Below are 21,634 nucleotides of genomic sequence, written 5' to 3'. Positions count from 1 at the left end.
CTCCCATTCAATGGCCTTCATTTTCATATTCTTAAGTTTCTTCTGAATAGCAAAAATTTTAATATTGATGAAGTCCAATATATTATTTTTTTTATCATTTGTACTGTCGAGGACTAAGAAACCTTTGCTTACCCCAGTTTAATTTTTTTCTCCAATATTTCTTCAATATTTTCTTCTAAGAGTTTTACTGTTTTAGTTCTTGAAGGAAGGACCAAGATCTATATGGAGGTACTTTTTGCACCTATTGTGAGATATGTTGAGTTTTTTTTTTTTTCATGACAGTGTCTAATTGTTCTAGCATTCTTGGTTGAAAGGTCATTTCTTTCCATTGTCTTACCTTAGGAACTTTGTCAAAGATTAATGACCTATTTCTGGGCTAATTGTTTCTATTGGACTGTGACTACTTGTGCCAATGACACACGATCTTTATTTTTGTAGATTTACACGGTCTTGAAATTGATGACTTGTATAAGATGATCAATTCAGCTGCATTTGAAAATTTCTTTGGTATTTCTAGGTTGTTTACTCTCACAAATGATTCCTCTACCCACTCCGTTACACATACAGAAAAGTTCTTAAAATATTATTGAAATTTTTTTGACTCTGTAAATCAATATTTCTTTAGATACTTTATTATTACTGATTTTTAATTCGATTCCACTGTGTTCAGAGAACATACTCTGATATTAATTATTTAAAATCTACTGAGAGTTACTTTAAGACCCACCATATGTGCTTCATTGTGTTCTTTAGATCCACTATGTGTTTACTGATTTATTTTTGTCTAGTTGTTCTAATAAAACCCCTTCCTATCATTGTGTAATTTTAGTTTTTTCCCTTTAATTCTGTCACTTATTATTTCTTATACATTGTGGTACTTTTGTAAATTCATATACACTTATGCTTTGTATGTCTTCCTACCTAATTGACTATCATTATGTACCATTTCTTTTTGTTTTTTATTATACTGTTGCTTTACTGTCTATTTTAGCTGATATTAAAATAGTCACTGCAGGATTTTTATGCTTAATATTTGTATCTGTTCATTTTCAAGTCATCTGTTAAAGCTGGAGTTGAGCATTGAATACATTCTGATTTCTGTTCCTTTGTCATATGTATCCCCCCCAACCCTACCAAGAAAAACAAAGTTTTTAGGATTCTACTTTTATCCCTGATATTCTGAAATAGTTTTACGTTATGCCTTTAGGATTTGTTTTATTTTGTCATCTTTGCAGTATGCACTAAGCATAACCTTTTAATCTGAAGACTTATGCCCTTTCAGTAATGGGAAATATTCTTGATATATTGATATCTCCCTTTCCCTCTGCATGCCACTCCCCCTGTTTGTGCGTGTGCGCTCGCTCTCTGCTGAATAAATAAATAAAACTTAAAAAGAAAAAGTTTAAAGATATATTTATCTATTTTAAAAAGGAAGAGAGAGTGTGCATGGAGGGCAGGGGCAGAGGGAGAGGGAGAGAGAAACCCAAGCAGACTCTACACTGAGCATAGAATGTAGGGCTCTATTTCACAACCCTGATATCAGAGCTGAGCTGAAACCAAGAACCAGACACTTAACTGATTGTACTACCTAGGTGCCCTGTCCCTGCCCATTTTTTTTAACTGAATTATTTGATTTTTGGTATTATGTTGTATAAGCTTTTAATATGTTTTAGATACTAACCCCTTATTGGATACATCACTTGAAGGTATGGATTGGTTGTCTTCAGTAGGTTGTCTTTTTGTTTTGTTGATGGTTTTATTCACTGTACAAAAACTTTTTTTTTTTGATGGCTCTCAATAGTTTAATTTTGCTTTTGTTTCCCTTGCCAAAGGAGAAATATCTAGAAAAATGTTTCTACAATTGATGTCAAAGAGATTACTGCTTGTTTTCCTCTAGGAATGGTTTGGTCTCACATTTAGGTCTTTAACCTATTTTGAGTTTATTCTTATGTATAATATGAGAAAATGTTCCACTCACATTCTTTTGCTTTGTAGCTCTGTAGTTTTCCAAATACCATCTGTCAAAGAGACTGTCTTTTGCCATTGTATATTCTTGTCTACTTTATTGTAGATTAATTGACCATAATAGTGTGAGTTTATTTCTGGAGTCTCTGTTCTGTTGATCTATGTATCTTTGATTTTGACTATTACAGCTTTGTAGTGTATTTTGAAATCTGGGATTATGATACCTCCAGCTTTGTTCTTTCTCAAGATTGCTTTCATTATTCAGGGTCTTTTATGATTCCAAACAAATTTGGGAATGATTTGATCTAGTTTTGTGAAAAATGCTGTTAATATTTTGGTAGGGATTACGTTAAATCCGTAAATTGCTTTGGATGCTTCAGACATCTTAACAATATTGATTTTTCCACTCTATAAACACAGAGAATCTTTCCATTATTTGTGTTATCTTGTGGTTTTTGTAGTATACATCTCATCTCCTTGGTTAAGTTTATTCCTAGGTATTTTATTCTTTTTGGTACAATTGTAAATGGGATTGTGTTCTTAATTTTGCTTCATTATTAGAGGATAGGAATACAACAGATTTCTGTTTATTTATTTGGCATCCTACAATTTCACTGAATTAATTAATCAGTTCTATTAATTTTTTGGTGGAGTGTTTAGAGTTTTCTGTATATAGTATTTTGTCATCTTCAAATAGTGAAAGTTTTACTTCACTAATTTGGATGTCTTGGTTTTTTGTTTTTGTTTTTATTTTTATTTTTTTATTTATTTATTTTTTTTGCCTGATTGCTGTGACTAGGACATCCAGTACTATATTGAATAGTAGTTGTGTTGTGAGTGGATATCCTTGTCTTGTTCCTGATCACAGAGGTAAAGCACTCAGGTTTACACTATTGAGGATGATATTAGCTATGGGTTTTTCTATATAGCTTTTATTATGTTATGGTATATTCCCTCTAAATCTTCTTTTTTAAACGTTTTTATCATGAATACATGCTGTATTTTCTCAAATGTTTTTTTCTGCATTTACTGAAGTGATTGTTTTTTGTCCTTTCTCTTGTTAGTGAGATGAATGATGTTGATTGATTTGCAAGTTTGGCATCATAGTATTCCTGGAATAAATCCCACTTGATCTCATGTCGAATGATTTTTTTAAAAGATATTGTTAGATTTGGTTTGCTAATATTTTGTTGAGAATTTTTGCATTTATGTTCATCATAGACATTGGCTCATAGTTTTCTTTTTCTATAGTATCTTTATCTGGTTTTCATATCAGAGTAATGGTGGCCTCATAAAATGAATTTAGAAGCTTTCCTTTCTTTTCTTTTCTACTTCTTGGAATAGTTTGAGAAAAGTAGATATTAAGTCTTCTTTATATGTTTTTTAGAATTCATTTGTGAGGCCATCTGGGTTGGGATTTTTGTTTGTTAGGAGTTTTTAAATTACTGATTCCATTTCATTGCTAGTATTCAGTCTGTTCAAATTTTCTGGGTTTTTTCCTCACTTATATTTGGAAGGTTATATCTTTAGGCATTTACTCATTTCTTCTAGGTTTTCCAACTTGTTGGCATAAATTTTTTATTATATTTTCTTATAATCTTTTGTAATTCTGTGGTGTCAATAGTTACTTTTCCTTTTTCATTTCTGATTTTTTTTTTTTTTTAGTTCTCTGTCTTTATGCATCTGGCTAAAGGCTTATCAATTTTGCTAACCTTTCCCAAAAACTATTTATTGGTTTCACTGATCTGTCCTATTGTTTTGTTTTTTTAAATCTCCTATTTCACTTATTTCTGCTCTAATGTTCATTCTTTCCTTCATTCTGCTGGCTTTGGGTTTTGCTGCTCCTTTTCTTCTGGCTCCTTTAGATGTAAGATTACATTGTTTGTTTGAACTTTTTCTTTTTTCTTGAGGTAGGCCTGTATTGCTATAGTGTTTCCTCTTAGAACAGGTTTTGTGGCATCCCAAAGATTTTGAAATGTGTTTTCATTTTCGTTTGTCTCTATGTTGTTGTTGTTGTTGTTTTAATTTCCTCTTTGATTTCTTGGTTCACTCATTCATTGTTTAGTAGCATGTTATTTAACCTCCATGCATTTCTGTTCTTTCCAGATTTTTTCTTGTGACTCTAGTTTCATACCACTGTGGCCAGAAAAGACACATGATGATTTCAGTCTTTTTGAATTTGTTGAGACTTGTTTTGTGGCCTACTCTGGATAATCTTCCATGTGCACTTGAGAGAATGTATATTGGGATATACAACTTGGGATAAAATGTTGTGAATATATCTGTTAGATCCATCTGGTCCAATGTATCATTCAAAGGCACTGTTTCCTTGTTGATTTTCTATTTGCTTGTTTGTTTTTAAGAAAACAAACGTCTTTTCATATTTGTGAAGAATATTCATTATAGTTTTGACATGTTCTTCATTTCTTTCATTGTTTTCTCCAAGTTCTTTCATGGGTGATTTTAGGGTTTTGTTGTTGTTGTTTTGTTGCTCTTCTTCATTCATGTTGACAGCTTTCTTCATATGGCAGATAATTCTGGACTATACATTGGTATATGGGTGAGATATAAAGCCATTTTTGAAAGCACTTTATGAGCTAGGGTTGGGGTAGGAAGGACCATTAGACTACATTAGATTAATGTGGAACATTGTGGACCATTAGACTACACTTTATATTGACCATAAATCAGTCTTTTCACAATGGGCCATCAAATAACAACATATGGAACACATGTACTTTCTCAAGTTCAATGTAGTTTCTGCAATAGTTGACAGAGAGGAAGAGCCTCCTGATTGCTGATATTTGGGTGCAGAGTAGGAGAAAGTTGGCCTTCGAGTCTTTTCTAGTAAAGCATGCTATTAAGTGCTGATTGTCTCTCAGGTTCCTCAGGGCCAGTGGGTTTGCTTGTCCTGAGAAGCTCTCTGACTCCCTTCTGCCAAATTAAATAAGCCTATGTGAATTCCTTTCCCCCAAATTTCTTGAAGTCTTCTATTGCTGCAATCACTTTTATCATTCTTGTGATCATAGTGTATGAAGACTTTGTTTTTGGTTGTTACAATTCTTTTGTTATATATCTTTACTAAGGTTAAGGTAGAGAGACGAGGTGATACTATTGGTATCATACTAGCTATGTTTAATCTTTCTCATTTAATTGGAATTCACATTATATTCTTAACAAATAATCAGATATTTAAAAATAGATTTGCTTGACATAAATATTATTATGGATGATAGTCATGTGTGTTTGGAGGTTTAATAGTCAGGAAAAATAATCTTCTGAGTTTCTCAGGAACAGGTATGTAAACAGCAATTAATCAGTCTTTTCTCCTTTGTGGTTATATTTTATGGATCATATTATTACTTGTTGGTACTTGTACTATAGGAAGAGAAGAAACCTCACATCTGTCCATTTGAGTATATGCTAAGAATTTTTACTTAGCGGTTTGATAGAGGAAGAATTGGAAATTATTGGCTAAAATGATGCTTTGAAATTATATATGGATTTTATTACTCATTTTATTTTTGTACTCCTATTACCATAGATAATTGACTATAATTTAAGTGGGAGTATAGACTGAAATATAGTTGCAGCTCATCTGGGTTTCATCAAAATTATATCCCTATTGGGCCACAACTGGACTTTGAAACAACTTATGTCTGAAAGTGCTACCCATGGTCCTTGGAGATTTGCCTGACGTCTGAGACAGTTGCTAAGGAATCTATCATACTCTACTCTTCTTCAGTGAAACCATAAGCAACAGCAGTTAACCAGAACTTAAAATAACAAAAGGTGAAGAAATAAGCAAAAAGAAACAGAGTATATTAACTATTGGACTTACAGACTATTGTACATAGATCCATTTAGATTACTTATTATAAATGGAATTTCTGTAACAAGCTATTTTAATCAACACTACACAAATTGAGACTCAGGTCCTTAAGTTTTGGGGGCTTTTTATCCCATATCATTCCAAATATGTGGTCACAAGTTTGTTTGAGCTTTCTTTGTTAAGGACAATTTTCTTTTGTTTCTAAAATAGTGAAGTTAAAAAAAGTTCAGACCAAACTATAGAACTATTTTTTAATCAGAAGAACATGAGTTCAGATAAAATTTCTTAACAGTCTGTATTTTAAATAGTACTTTCTAAGATATTTTTAAAATCTCAAAAAAGAGTACCAAATGGTATTCAGAAAGCCATCTTACTGAATAGTGCATCAAAACTGACATGACTTGAAGTTGTGTTAAAGCTGTAAATACATTGTCATATTATGATGTTATCACTTATTTGGGGGAGAGGGAGACTTAGTGAAAGTATGTAAAAAAAAAGATGGCATTTAAACAATTTTTCACTTAACATCTTTTTGTTTGTTTGAGAGGGAGATAGAGGGGGAGGAAGGGCAGAGGAAGAGGGATAGAGATTCTTTTCTTTTTAAATATTTATTTATTTATTTATGATAGACAGAGAGAGAGAGAGAGAGAGAGAGGCAGAGACACAGGAGGAGGGAGAAGCAGGCTCCATGCTGGGAGCCCAATGTAGGACTCCATCTCGGGACCTCAGGATGGTGCCCTGGGCCAAAGGCAGGTGCCAAACTGCTGAGCAACCCAGGGATCCCCAGGGATAGAGATTCTTAAGCAGGTCTCATGCCCAGCATGGGACCTAATGTGTGGCTTGATCTCACAACCCTGAGATCATGGCCTGAGCCAAAATCAAGAGTCAAACATTTAACTCACTGAGCTACCCAGGCACCCCTCACTTAATATTTTATAGAGTGTTCTACTCACAATACTAAATTATCCTTGTATAGTGATTGAAAATCTATTGGGAGGTATGGTGATACAAAGATGAGTAAAATAAAAGCATGTATAATAATAAAGAATTCTAGAGATATGTTAAAATGTTCTTTCACATCAATAGAAAAATCTGTTGCAGTTCTGTAATCTTTTGAGACCACCCCAAATTTCCATCAAACAGTCAAGAGGTCTTTCTCCATAGTGACTACTCCAACTGGCTCTACTGACCACCAGTCTGAGACCAAATGCTCTGAAACATTTATGTTTGACTACTAGATAATATGCAAAACATATCCATACTTTATGATGAATTTCATCTAATTCCTAAACCAAGAGACAAGTGTATTGCTTGAATGCATAATTTTAAAAAGGGTACACATGTCAAGGTGGCCATTTTGAAGAAACCACATAAAATGGTTCTGTTAGTTGGTCTGCCAAAATGCCTAATTTCAATCTCATCACTCATGTATCTAACTTAGTATAAACTTTCATGTCTCAGCTCAATATTACTTCCACAAAAAAGCCTTCATATTTTATAGTACTTGTCACAGTTATAATTACTTGTTCAATCTCTGTCTTCTATAAGTTATACTTTTTATTGAGTTACGGATTGTGTTTCTATTTGCTCAACTAATATACAGATCATTTGATTAGTTGAGCTTACCTTTATTTATTTATTTATTTTAAGGGTTTTATTTATTTATTCATGAGGGACACAGAGCCAGAGACACAGGCAGAGGGAGAAGCAGGCCCCATGCAGGGAACCTGATGTGGAACTTGATCCCCGTACTCCAGGATCATGCCCTGAGCAGAAGGCAGACGCTCAACTGCTGAGCCACAAAGGCGTCCCTGATTAGTTGAACTTACCTTTAAATAGCATATATTTTGCTTAACTATTTTTATGCCTTCTTGCCACTTGTAATAATATATGAGAATATTAACTATGAAAGTAGCTTTGACTTGTTGACTTGTGCATTCATGTGTGTGTATATATATGTGTGTGTGTATATATAGTTTACAACTTTGGATTATCTATCAGACAACATAGTTACAAATTTACTTACTTTCTAGTTGTTTTGTTTCACCAAAGACAGCAAAGTTAAATCAGGAAGAGATTTTAAAAATCATTCTGCACAACTCATTTAGGTATAAGAATTAAGGAAATAAAAAAAGGCAAAACCATTTGTCCCAGAGTCAATAGAAAGCATAGGTATAGAAATCAAAGTTTTGAAAGCTTTAAAGACAATTTTTCTACTGCAAACATGTGGGCTTTGTTTCAGTTATTTCCCACCTTAAAATTTGTATTTTTTTAAAGTTTTGCCTTAAGCAAAAAATAAATTATAGCTTTCATGTTTTGTGAATGAAGTAAATGTTTACCTCTATAGCCTGGTGACTTAGTGCAAGAATATCCAACAAAAACAACAAACCTAATATCACTCATTTAACAACAAAATGATACTGTCAGCATTTTTATTAATGTCTATTTTGAATCAAGAGACCATTGTTTTATAGAAATATTCTAGACCAATTGCTAGTCTAGACTCTGAAACTAGATGGAGGTGCCTTGTAAATTAAATCCTTTCATATCCCACAGGCTGAGATCATGCACATCTGAGATGTGTTAGCTGAAATTCCATGCAATCCTCAATTGCCAAGTGTGGATAGAATGAACATAATACTAAAAGTCAGGAAACTAAGAAAAATTAACATTAAAAATGTATATTATACAAATGTCCAACAGACAGCAGTGAGAAGAGAAAGGTTTCTAGCATTCTTTATTCACAGATTTAAACCTGAAGATAAACTGTTCTTAGCTCCAGGAAGGAATTATGAAGGTAGGGAAAAGGATTATAAGTCTGAGCAACCAAAAGTGAAAAAATCGGAGAAAGATGAATACTGTATGATTTCATTTATATGTGGAATCTAAAAAAGCTGAAACAGAATAGAATGATGGTGGCCAGGACCTTGGGAGATTTTGGTTAAAGAGTACAAAATTCCAATTATAAGATAAATAAGCTCTGGGGATCTAATGTACAGCATGGTGACTAGAGTTAATGGTACTGTATCGTATACTTGAAGTTGCTAAGGAAATAGATCTCAAGTGTTCAAAGCGCACACACACAACTATTAATTATGTGAGGTGATGGACGTGTTAACTAACCTTATTGTGGTAATCATTTAGTAATACATACAAATCATCATGTTGTACACCTTCAACTTATACGATGTTGTATGTCAATTATATCTCAATAAAGCTAGAAAAAAGATTAAGCAACCAATTAATTTAGAAATATTTTTTGAAGAGCTCTGTGTTGAAAACACATGAATACAGATGTGATTCCTTCCCTCAAGTATCCACCAGTTTGATTGAAGTTGTATTTTTGCCACCATCTTACCAGTTTGACATTTATTTCCTGAATATTTAGAGTATTCCAGGTATTATGATAAATGATTGGAATATAGGAATAAAAATAAATGCCCTACAATCACAGGAATGTCATCATGGGAGCAATATAGTAAAGAGTTCAATAAAATATGGTAAGTGCTAAGATGGCAGAGTGCCCACTTCTCAGTCTTCACTTAGCCTTCATATAATACCCATGAGAAGACTATAGGAATTTAATTTATTTAATTATGGTGATAAATATAGACAAATAACCCAATGTAAAACTGACCAAAGCATATAAATAGGAAATTACAACAGACCAAGCTCTAATGTACAGTAAGCTTATAAAAGGATGCTAAGGCTTACTAGTAGGGAACTGACAACTACGCCAGTAATGAGATAAAAGTTTTCTTCCATCAGGTTGGTGAAAATTAAAAGGAGGAAATCTAGTCAGTGTTTCCTAGGGTGCCAAGAAGTGGGCACACTCATTGCTGGAGAATATCCAAATAGCCATGAATTTATGAAAACTAATCAAGAAATATCTACTAAAATAAAAACACATACACAGTTGACCTTGAGCATTAAAGAAAAATATTCACATATAACTTTTGACTCCCCTCAAAATATCTATTAATAGGCTACTGTTAAGCCAAATGCTATAATATAAACAATTAGCACATTTTTTATGTTTTATATATTATGTATATTTACAATGAAATAGGGAAAGGAAAATGTTAAGAAAACCATAAGGAAGAGAAAATACATTTGTGGTACTGTATGCATATTTGTTGAGAAATAGTCTGTGTATTAGTGCACCCATGTAGTTCAAATCCATGTTGTTCGCGGGTCAACTACATTTTAATAAAATAACAACTAACCAAAAAATAAGACAAATTAACCAGGACAAAAGTATGGGGACCTGGGTGGCTCAGTGGTTGAGCTTCTGCCTTTGGCTCAGGTCGTAATCCCCGGGTCCTGGGATCAAGTCCCCACTGGGAGCCTACTTCTCTCTACCTGTGTCTCTGCCTCTCTCTGTGCCTCTCATGAATAAATAAAATCTTTAAAACAAAAACAAAAACAAGGACAAGTGTGAAAACCCCTCCAATGTATCTAAATGTTCACCATTGGGGAAAAATAATGTGGTTTTTAATCTATGCTATTGAATATTACACATTTAACAGGTCAGATCTGTGCATTTGACTGATGGATATCCATGATGTTTGTTTCATGAAAAAAAAATGTTTTTGCTAGGCACTGTTTATTTTGTGATACTGTTTTTTTTTTTTTAACTTAACATAAAACTAGTCTGTATGGTATTTAGATATATATGTTTTCATCAATGTGAATGAAGATGTGGAAAGCGGTCCTGTTGGCTTCAGAAACGTGGAGATGAAGAAGAGAGTTATTACAAGGAATTTTATTTTAGAGGCACTTTGGTAGCACAGTGGGTTAAGCGTCCGTCTCTTGGTTTTGGCTCAAGTCCATGAAGTTGGGGTCGTGAAATGGAGCCTTGAGTCAGGCCCATTCTGAGCACAGAGTCTGCTTGAGATTCTCTCTCCCTCTCCCTCTGCCCCTCCCACTCGTGCTCTCTCTCCTTCTCTCTCTCTCTCAAATAAATCGTTTTTAATAAAGGAATTTAATTTTAATTTTTCCTCTTATGTAGCTTCTTATATTTCCACTTGTTGAGGTGAACACATGTCAATTTTGTTTTCCAAATATTAATTATAACAAAACATACAGATACTCTGGAAAATAATGAGATAAGTGCATTGCAGGAATTCTTTTTCTTTGGCGCCCATGGTTCTTGGTGACACTGCTTTGCAAACTAAAGAGGTAGACCAGACGAAGAGTGGTGGGCAGCAAAGCAAAGTTTATTGAGCATTAGTTATTGAGTGATAGTACAAAGCTCCTGAAGACAGATGGGACCTGAGAGAGTTGCCACTGGAGTTTCTAAGTCTTGGGTTTCTTGTGGGCTTGTTGGTGGGCTATTTTAATCTAATTAACCCTCCATGTGCCTGTCATCCAATCAGGTTTCTGTCATCTTTTATCACGTGGGAGAGGGTGGAAGGCTCCTTTTAAAGGTGGTTTCCTCTTAGGGCAGGGGCCGTTGCCCCTGCTTGCCTTTCTTCCAATCATCCTTTATCAAATGCACTTGAAATCTTTTTTAGATTATTAATTGTTTGTAAGTTGTAGGCCTGTGGCTTTTTCCCATACATTTGTATAGGTAATCAAGAGATTGATATTATTATTAAAATTAAGATATTTTAAGCCAAAATAGAATAATTTTTTACATTAATTTGTGAATTAGTTTGTTATCTCTTATCACACTTTCTAGAAGGTAGGTTGGAGTAGAAAGTATCGTCTTACTTTACAAATGACTTGCCTTAGTCTATACACCAAATATAAGAAACACCATTGATTGATGTTCAGAAGGGAGTCCTGACTTACTTACATAAATCAAAATTCAACTGTGAGAAAGCAGCCCCAACCCCTTTGAGAAGATATTCTTTCAAGAAATCAAAGTGCTGCTAACTTGCCTCTGAATCACATCAATCCATTGCACAGGGCACTATGGCTAAAACAGCTAGGATGTGGCGTCACAGCAATGACTGGTCCAGATGTTTGAATTCTGATTATGTTCGAGATGGAAACATTCAAAAATATGTGCTTTAATTATGGAGGTGGAAATAATTATTTCTCTGCCTCATCCATCACCCTGCCAAGGCTAAGATTTTTGTAACTACTGCTTTGTCCAATGCATTTGTAAACAGACAGTCCACAATTTTGCTAGAACTGTTTTCAAATTACTACTTGTATATAATTTGCTTCAAGAAATATGTAAATCAACATTCCCAAACATACATTAATATATTCACCAATTAGGGCTCTACCAGTGGGCCCATACGGAAAACTTCCAGAGAACCAGACAAGGTATTTTTCACAATATAAATAACACAAAATATACACTAAATGTTGACTTTTAAACTATAGCTAAAGAACTTTGAATGTCATGACTAATTCTAATTTTCTAATAGAAAAAGGTACAAGTCATTTTTGCTTCTGTACTTTTCTTCTTAATGCATTCTTGCAACAACCAAAGGTTACCTTCTGCAATAAAGTTTGAAGAAGAGAAATCAGGAATAGATTTTGGTTGATTCTGATTTGTAGGATTTTTTTTTTCCTTCTACATGTTTTTACATGATATTGCCTTCAATTAAGTAAACTGTTGAGCACTGCCTCCATTTTCAGAATAACAGGTCTTCTCTAAAATGTTTTAAATTTTATCTACTCAGTGATTAAACTGGACCCAGGGTTTTCAATAAGAAAGTGAAGGACTTAAAAAAAAAAATCAGCCTATCGGTATACCACAATCTGACTGAATTATTTAAAATAAATTCATGAAATTAGCCATAATTTATAGCATCAATTTTTAAATGAACCTTAAACGATGTATCATCCTAGCACGCATTTTCCTTTCCCATTTTACCTTCCAAATAAGTACTGACAATTAGGCAGCACTTGACATTTATCATGCTTATCTCCGCAGCTGCAGCGGCTCAAGGTGACCAAGAATGGCAAGAAGGGTTTTCTGTACAGAGTTTTAAATAGAGGGAAATAACGATTGATTTCCCTTTGCTTGTTGAGTGGTTGGCGGTAGAAAAGCGGATTTGTAGTGAGGTCATCAGTCACAATTGGATCGTAATTTGAAAACGGATTAGCTTAGAAGTAGCAATTTCTGCTCCATGGGTTTTCGTGAAAAAGTGTGCCTAACTCCGCAAGAGACCTCGCAAGCTGGCCCAGATCAGTCCCTCCCCAATGTGCCATTGTGCGTGGGTGCCGCGGTGAGGGCACAGCCGGGGTGCGGCCAGCTGTCCTTAGCGTCGCACCACAGGGGCCCAGGATCCCTGGGCCAGAGAAAGGAACTCTTTAGGGAGTTAACGGCTTTTCCTCCTAAGAAGCTCTTCACTTTTTTTTTTTTTCTTGGAGTTCAATTTGCCAACATATAGCATAACACCCAGTGCTCATCTTATCAAGTGCCCCCCTCAGTGCCCGTCACCCAGTCACCCCCGTACCCCCGCCCACCCCCCCTTCCATCACCCCTTGCTCCTTTCCCAGAGTTAGGGGTCTCTCATGGTTTGTCTCCCTCACTGATATTCATTTTCTCTCCTTTCCCTTTATCCTCTTTCACTATTTTTTATATTCCCCGGATGAATGAGACCATATAATGTTTGTCCTTCTCCGATTGACTTACTTCACTCAGCATCACACCCTCCAGTTCCCTCCACGTCCAAGCAAATGGTGGGGATTGGTCCTTTCTGAGGGCTGAGGACACCCCGCTGTATACAGAGCCCACATCCTCTATCCATCACCTGTCGGTAGGCACCGCGGCTCCTCCCACAGTTGGGCCACAGTGGACATCGCTGCTGTGAAGCTTTTCACTTTTAAATGAAGGAATGACCAGTGTCACTGTCAGTAATGCCAGCCCAGGGACAAGCGAAGACAGGACAACTTAAGAGAAGGAAATTATCCTCTCTTCTATGTCCGGGTGGCACGTTCTTAGGGTCAAAAGTCCAAGGCAGCGGCCCACCTGCCTTTGTAACTGGAAAGAACGTTATACAGATTCCAAGTTGGAAATGCCCAGTGTTTGGGCCGCCGGGGGGCTCAGTGGTGAGCACCTGCCTTCAGCCCAGGGCCTGACCCCGGGTCCCGGGATCGAGTCCCACATCCAGCTCCCTGCGGAGCCCGCTTCTCTCTCTGCCTGTGTGTGTCTCTGCCTCTCTCTCTCTCTCATGAATAAATAAAATCTTTTTAAAAAAGGAAATGTCCAATGTTTAAAAGATTAAGAGTTTCATCTGAAAAGGTACAAGCTGACATTACCTAATTTTTAAAGTCTTTTACCTTTTCTCACAGGCCACGAAAATTCGTTGGCAATGAAGACAAAAGAAATTCAGTCAAATGAATTTACAACAAAATTTGCATATTAGACAATCTGTCAACAGTCCTTCAATTCTTATCCTCCCTGGATTTCTTAACTGCTTGTTTGCAAATATTACGCCTAAGACCAAGAAGTATATTATTAAGGGAGGGTAAAATAATTTGAATTGCAAATCTGTATAGTATAAACAAATGAATTCCACTTTATAGCTTAAACAACTAATATTTAACATCTGGATGATAATATATTTACCCGAAATTTTTTATTTTGTAGCTCTTTAAATTTGATATGTAATGAGGTGGTAGGAATAATATTTCAGGGTACCGCAACACAAGGAAAGGAATTTATCGAGGATAATTTATGATTAATGCCTTGGCACTAGTCCGAGCAGTATCTGGTATCTGGTCTAAAACCTTCGAAGTCTTTTGTTTTATGTAAAATGGATGATGTGTTTGTAGTTAATAACAAGTTTACCAGCAGCCTTACATTATGGTCTGCTGCCTCTATGGCCTCTTCTGGAGAAAGGAATACAAGGCAATGCTTGGCCAAACAATGCTGTTTAAGATTTTAGGGGCAAAGTAAAGGGTTTCTTGTCTCAAATTATTCCTCAATCTGCTCATGAAAAATCCTTTCAAGAAAGGACAACTTGTCTAATTGGCAGTTGAATGTTAATCTCCAAGTGAAATATTCCTAGTAGAGTTCGTCCAACAAGGGTGGTGATAGTCCCATTTCATACTTCCAAAGAATAATTATGTTCAGGCTTCATATGAATAATTAATTTTTTAAAAAGGGACTTAATTCAGAAGAGAACTATTGCCATGATGAGGGAACTTGTGCCATTTGGGAAACACACACGCACACGTAGACAAACTGGGAGAATTGGGGAAAAGAGGCAATTCAAAGGCTATCCCATGAAAGGAATGGGAAGTCAGCTGAGTGGATCCATCAGGGAGTACTCAGAACACTCTGTGGTCCTCAGAAACAATCTAGAGGAATATGAAGAATCACTTTTTAACTTCTAGAAACCCCTCAAAGTGGAATGAGGTATTTTGAGGTTATTACAAAGGATAACTCTTCTCTGAGGTTACTTGAGCTTATGTATTAACATATTATTATATTACATATAACTATTAATGTATAATAGTGTAGAGTAATATATAATGTGCCATATGTTATGTGTATACACACACACACACACATATACACACAAATTTTTGATAGTTTTAAAAAGGATAAAGATGGAAACATCCATTGCCTAAAGCATAGGAAAACAAGACTCCCTTATTGAATTTAGCATGGAAGGGTTGATGATGCTTAAAGAAAGATACTGAAATATAGAAGGTAAATTTTTCTTTCATTCCCCTTTTCTAAACCCAGCATTGATCATCATCATCATTTTCGTACATTGTCATGAGTTTGATAAAATTAATTGACATAGTCAAATTAAATTCTCCATCTCACTGTCCTATAAGAAACTTCTACTCACAATAAACCAAAAAAGGCACAAGCTGAAGCTGCAGATATTATGGCAAATCTGCTTCAAAAAGAGAACATTTGTAGTGTTTGGTCCAAGAGTTTATACACTGGCACACTGGACAGAGTAATAAAGGTACAAGTTTTTTTTAAACTTACCTCCATTTAATACATATAACCATAAATCTGAAAAATAAGGTGTTGGACCTCCTTTTCAAGGTATGTAAATATATAAATGAGGACTAAAACAAACAAATTGAAGAAATTCTTAAATTTAGTTAGGGCTAAGATTTGCCTTATTTGACAAGAGCTTCTGTTGGAAAGGTGACCGAGAGGACAGTTTCTCACAATCCATCTTCTAATTAGAAAAGCTTCTCAAAAACACACTCTTTTGAAATTATTGAAAAATGAAAAGGAAATATTTCACATTTGAATCAAATGGAATATACCATAAAAAATGACCTCAGTGATGCAGGCTGCTGGGTCCAAGGACCCAGAGGGAGATGTCCCACAGCACCTGGCTTTGAGCAGGAAAGAAATAAAACACTAGCCAGAGAATGTGAAAGCGGAGTTATTGAATAGCATGAGTGACAAATAGAGTATAGCAGAAGGAGTGTCTGGGAGGCTCCAAAAGGAAAGGAGAAGTGAATCTCTCTATTGCTTGGGGTTAGAGGTTTATATTTGGAAAGGGAAAAGGGTCCAGGATATGTGTTCCTACAGGAATCCAGGGTAGGGTCCAGCCATAGGCGAGTGACAGGTGAATAATAGGTTTTATTCAATACATCATGGAAGGTAGGGGATATTGATGCCAACGTTTGTTTGAAGCCAACATCCTAGAACCTATTTGAGAGCCAGCTTTTCTTAGATTTTATCAGGGATTGGAGGTCCTAGGACAAAACTCAGACAATGGTTAACTTTATTGCTTCCTCTTTGGAGTGGAAACATAGCTTCTTTGGTTTTAACTCAGATGCAAGGTAAAAAAAAAAAAAAGACCATGAGTAAGTGGGGCCTCGCAAAAACAGCAGAAATGGAACCTTTCCAAAATGGCATCCCTTCAGCTTCCCTACATCATTAATAACAACAACACAGAGAGTAGGTCACGGATTTTCAGAAACCAAATAGGCTGGGAAAATGCAGTGAAGAAGGTAAAGGACTCAGGCCTGGTGGAAGAGGAGTGCTTCTGGAGTGATCTCTTTGAATAGAATGAATTTTAAAATGATAAGAGAAAAAAAAAAGAGAGAGCCAGAGAGAAAACAGCAACAACAACAAAAGTGATAACAGAAGAGTAACAGAAAACTGCGATAATGATACAGGGGGAAACCAAAATAGATGATATTTTCAGCTTTAAAGACACTATGATTTCAGGGCTTTAGAGGATTTGAAATGAAAAAGAGCCCAGGCGAGTTTAGTTATTTACACTAAGGTAGAGTAATAAAAACTTCATTGAGTTTTTATTTGCACTGAAAGATTGAAAAGTAATGACGCAAGAGAGTTTAGACGGAGCAGCGGCCTATGCCTTTACCCTCACTCTGCGCGGAGTCCGGCGCTGAGGGTTCTTTGCTCTGTGAATGACTGTGTTACAGAAAACGGATACATTTTCTGAAAACTATGTGTCATGCACTAAATTTGTTTAGATGTTGACTACAGATCATCGATGATAGGAATGGCATCGAATACTAAGATCCCCGGAAGCACGTTACGCGCACATTGTTAAGTGGTGCAAGTGCAGTGCCTCGCATGGAACAGGTGATGCACAAAGCACAGGGCCCTGAGCCAGGAGGGCACAGCAGCAAGAAATGTGGGCTCTGGGGCAAGGGAGCGTGGGGGAGGGCTTCAAAAGCAGCCTGTTTGGGAATGCTGGCAATTTCCTTGAATTCTGCCTTTTATCTTGATAAATTTGCTCAAATTCTCTAAGCCTTGTTTCTATAAAATGGGAAGAAACAATAGTTCCTGTATCACAGAGCTATTCTGTAGCCAAATGTAGTAAAGGTTTAACAGTTTTCTTTTTTCAAGAAATGTTAGCTATCATTACCTAATAAAATAAGGATTCTATCAAACTAAAGATCACTTTGAATACTTTCTTTTTTTTTTTTCTTTCTTTCCTCAAGGCTCCTATTTGTTTATTCTTTAATCAGGGTCCATTATTTTAGATAAAACTCAGCAATTCTTGACTACTCTTTATAAACAGAAGGTATTTTATGTCAAAATGGAATTCTAAGCCTGCCTCATTCTTTACCTGCGTGGCCTCCTATCTGTTTTACATTCCTTCGCTCTCTTGCGCTGAATTCAATGAGTTTCAAGATGTGAATGAAAGAGTTTGCCTTGGATACATGTCAAACCAAAGCCACCAGTATTTATTTCCTCTTTCTCAGAGTAAAAAATCCACTGTTCGGCATCATTTTAGTTGAGGTGGTGGTGAGGGGGGGTGACTTAATGTTTTTAACTAAATTTAACATTCCAAGACTTCAACAGCATTTGAATCATTATAATATATGCATATTTAGAGGGCTATGCTTTTGCTAATATGAAGTTATTTTTTTCTTTCAAAAAGTTGTCTGTTACCAAACCAAAAAAAATTCTTTATATGCAGCTTCTGTTGTCAGAACCATCTTGTCAGCTAAAAGCAAAGCAAAACACTCGATAAAATTCTCAGAAAAAAATTGATTTTTATGCTCAAATTTATATTAGTGACTTAATATTATTGGCATCACCAGCCTTTACATCTTAATATTTAGTTGAAAAGAAGTACAATAACTTTCCTGTTAAACGAATTGAGTTCATCACTTCTTCTTGCCATAATCACGTATTTTAGGAATTCACCTGTGTGTATGAATGTTCATGTGCGTGAATATGCACGTAGTTTTTCTTAGATACCTTTGTTATATCTGTATGGCTTTCATTTCCTGGAAAAGCCTTAGTAGAGCATAGAGTCCGAATTCTTTATGCCTTTGTTTAATAGTGTCTTCGCATAGGTTTTCAGGAACCTGCTATTTTGTCTTCTGTATTTGAACAGTAAAGGAAGTTGGATTTTCTTCTCTGAAAGCACCTGGGAACTGTAGATAAGCAGTAGAAGTAAAATGGAGGGAAAAATTAGAACACCACAACCACAACGCAAATAATAGTTTTGGTCACAAACTGTCAAAACTTAAGAGAGTACAGGAGAATGGAGAACGTGCCCCACCGAGCACACGTTGAGACCTGCTGTCTTCCCTGGTGGTGTCACATGGCTTTGATTTTCATCTAATTGCAAGAAAACACAAACACTGGCAAAAGCTTTACTGGATGTTGGTGACCCCACCGGGTTGAATAGGAATTGAATTTGAGCGCCTAAAGAAAACTTCTGTATGTGTTTGTTTGGCTTTTATTGCCACAAACTTAATAGGCCCATCAATCAGAGAAGAAACACCGTCTAGAAAATTGGAAAAAGTTTTGATAGTGAGATTAAAAAATAAGCACATTCTCCTACTTCATGACCTTGGTTATTTATAGCTCTGGAAAAGTCAGTCCCCGCGTCGGATACAGTGATTAAAGGGGATTAAACAGGGTCCTTTGAATCGCGCCATCCCCGGCACAGCAAAGGCCCTCAGCAGAAGGCCAAGGGATGCTCTCGCCTGCTGACCCCGCCAGGCCGTGCGAGCGCCCAGCGTCTCTGGCTGCGGGGTGCGGGGGCGCCGCACTCCCCTGCGCTCACCCCAAATACCACAGTAACCGCAAGGATTGAGTCGCCCCTGTTGTCGGCTGGGCTCGGCCGCGTCCCGGCCCCTCCGTCCCCGCTTCACACGGTGCCTGCATCGCTCTACCTGGTGGGAGAGGAGAAGGGCACGCGGCCCCGGGCGCTCAGGACAGCGGCTCCGGGGCTCTGGGCCCGCCCACAGGGGAGAGGGGGGCAGGGGAGGGGCGTGCAGGGGAGAGGTCCGTAGGGGAGAGGCGCACTGGGGAGAGACGGGCAGGGGAGGGGCGTGCAGGGGAGGGGCGTGCAGGGGAGAGGCGCGCAGGGGAGAGGCGGGCAGGGGAGGGGCGTGCAGGGGAGAGGTCCGTAGGGGAGAGGCCCGCAGGGGAGGGGCGTGCAGGGGAGAGGTGGGCAGAGGAGAGGTGGGCAGGGGAGGGGCGTGTAGGGAGAGGGCGTGTAGGGAAGGGGCGTGTAGGGAAGGGGCGTGCAGGGAAGAGGTCCGTAGGGGAGAGGCGGGCAGGGGAGGGGCGCGCAGGGGAGAGGCGGGCAGGGGAGAGGCGGGCAGGGGAGAGGTCCGTAGGGGAGAGGCGCGCAGGGGAGAGGCGGGCAGGGGAAGGGCGCGCAGGGGAGAGGCCCGCAGGGGAGGGGCGTGCAGGGGAGAGGTGGGCAGGGGAGAGGCAGGCAGGGGAGGGGCGTGTAGGGAAGGGGCCTGTAGGGAAGGGGCGTGCAGGGAAGAGGTCCGTAGGGGAGAGGCGCGCAGGGGAGAGGCGCGCAGGAGAGAGGCGGGCAGAGGAGAGGCCCGCAGGGGAGGGGCGCGCAGGGGAGAGGCAGACAGGGGAGGGGCGTGCAGGGGAGAGGTCCATAGGGGAGAAGCCGGCAGAGGAGGGGCGCGCAGGGGAGAGGGCGGCAGGGGAGAGGCGGCAGGGCAGAGGCCGGGCTGCGGCTCGGGGGCCTGGCTGGAGGTCGGCCGGCTCCTGCCCCCACGCGGCCGGGCTCTCGGGCTGTGAGGGGCAAGTGCGAGCCCTTGGGTCGGTGAGAGGAATCCGGGCGTGTGGGGTCCGCGTGTCCTGCTGCTCCGCGAGTGTCGGTGCGAAGCAGTAGGCGGACGGGACGGCCCGTGAGCCCGTCGCCTGCCCACGGCGTCCGGGGCCGGGAAGCTGGAGCACGGGCGGCCGTGACGGTCCTTGCTGAGCACCTGCCGCGACCCTAGGCCTGGCAGGTGGCGATGACGCAGAAGCTAAGAGAGAAACCGCAAGACGGAGGGCGGCGCGCTTGCTCTCAGCGGGTGTGGCCTGATCGGCTCATTCGGAAGCGCCTACACTGGCGGCCCCGCGGCATCCACAGCTCGGCCTGCAGGCGCGGGGCGGGGGCGCGGTCACCCGGTGCGCTGGGAACAAGACGCAAGGGTCCAAGTGGGTGTGAGGGCAAACTGCCCAACCAACCCGGGACCTTGACACTCTCAGACACAGGTGCACGCTCACGCACATGTGCACTCATCCCTCAGTTTTGAGGAATAACAGTCCATATTAACCTTTTGCATGACTTGCATAAATTTGTTATTTTATGTAATCTTATTCACTTTTTTCCAAAATGTATTTTATTGTAATATTTTATTTTATTTTTTTCTATTTTTATTGTAATATTTTATTTTATTTTTAGGAAGAGAATGAGTACAATTGATACTATATAGAAGGAAAGATATTTTTCCTTTAAAAAACCCTGGTTCAAAATTATCTAATGAGTAGGGATCCCTGGGTGGCACAGCTGTTTGGCGCCTGCCTTTGGCCGGGGGCCCGATCCTGGAGACCTGGAATCGAGTCCCACGTCGGGCTCCCGGTGCATGGAGCCTGCTTCTCCCTCTGCCTGTGTCTCTGCCTCTCTCTCTCTGTGTGACTATCATAAATAAATAAAAATTAAAAACAAAAAACAAAAAAACAAAATTATCTAATGAGTAAAGAAGGCAGCACAAAAAAAAATGAGAAGAGAGGTTTCCGACTTTAAGGAGGGAAGTTTGACAGAGATGTTTTAGGATTGGAAAGACTTAATTGTGTTTGTTAATAGATAGAGGAATGGAAATAGAGATACCATGAAATTTCAAGAAATTGTGAAGATAAGGGAAAGATTACAAAGATGATTATAGGGACCTCTGGGTGGCTCAGCAATTAAGCGTCTGCCTTCAACCCAGGGTGTGATTCTGGAGACGTGGGATCAAGTCCGCATCCAGCTCCCTGCATGGAGCCTGCTTCTCCCTCTGCCTGTGTCTCTGCCTCCCTCTGTCTCTCTCATAAATAAATAAATAAATAAATAAATAAATAAATAAATAATCGTTTTTAAAAAGGTGATTATAATAATATTAGTTTAATCACTAACATAAAAAAAACTTTGCTTAAAAAGCTTTTGGGTAGGTTTG

The 21,634-nt window shown here is 38.4% G+C and overlaps 1 protein-coding gene and 1 long non-coding RNA gene across 4 annotated transcripts in view; one reads left to right on the top strand and one right to left on the bottom strand.

Annotated features, from left to right (window-relative positions):
* LOC112661266 (uncharacterized) overlaps positions 1-13,712 on the bottom strand; it is a 38,544-nt gene extending 24,832 nt beyond the window's left edge. The window contains exon 1 of the long non-coding RNA XR_003137569.3: positions 13,398-13,712. This is a non-coding gene — a long non-coding RNA (uncharacterized LOC112661266). The remainder of the gene's footprint in view (positions 1-13,397) is intronic.
* Positions 1-21,634, top strand: part of SEMA3A (semaphorin 3A) — a 453,431-nt gene that overhangs the window by 158,605 nt on the left and 273,192 nt on the right. The gene's annotated exons all lie outside the window — the stretch shown is intronic.

This window comes from Canis lupus, chromosome 18, assembly GCF_003254725.2.
Source record: "Canis lupus dingo isolate Sandy chromosome 18, ASM325472v2, whole genome shotgun sequence".
NCBI lineage: Eukaryota > Metazoa > Chordata > Mammalia > Carnivora > Canidae > Canis > Canis lupus.
The sequence above is the reverse complement of the archived record's forward strand: the minus strand, read 5'-3'. Positions and strand labels throughout refer to the sequence as shown.